This window comes from Solanum tuberosum, unplaced genomic scaffold (genome assembly GCF_000226075.1).
Source record: "Solanum tuberosum cultivar DM 1-3 516 R44 unplaced genomic scaffold, SolTub_3.0 scf00479, whole genome shotgun sequence".
NCBI lineage: Eukaryota > Viridiplantae > Streptophyta > Magnoliopsida > Solanales > Solanaceae > Solanum > Solanum tuberosum.
The window spans coordinates 1-286 of record NW_006239404.1 but is presented as its reverse complement, the minus strand read 5'-3'; positions in this window follow the sequence as shown (position 1 = coordinate 286).

Here is a 286-nt window from a genome sequence, read left to right as displayed (position 1 = left end):
TTCAAATTTCAAACTTCAATTTTCAATTTTCAATTTTCAAATTTCAAATTTGAGAAGTTCAAATTTGTATTTTAAATATTTTAAAAGAATTTAACTTGAAATTTCAAATGTCAAATTTCAATTTTTAAATTAAGTATTTTAAAGTTAGTATTTTTAAATTAAAATTAAAATGCAAGACAATAGTTATATAAAAAAGACTTGAATAATGCCTTCAAATTTATTCAATAAAATCTAATTGAAACTTAGAATTTACAAGTTACAATTTACAAATATTAGTGGAGTAAAT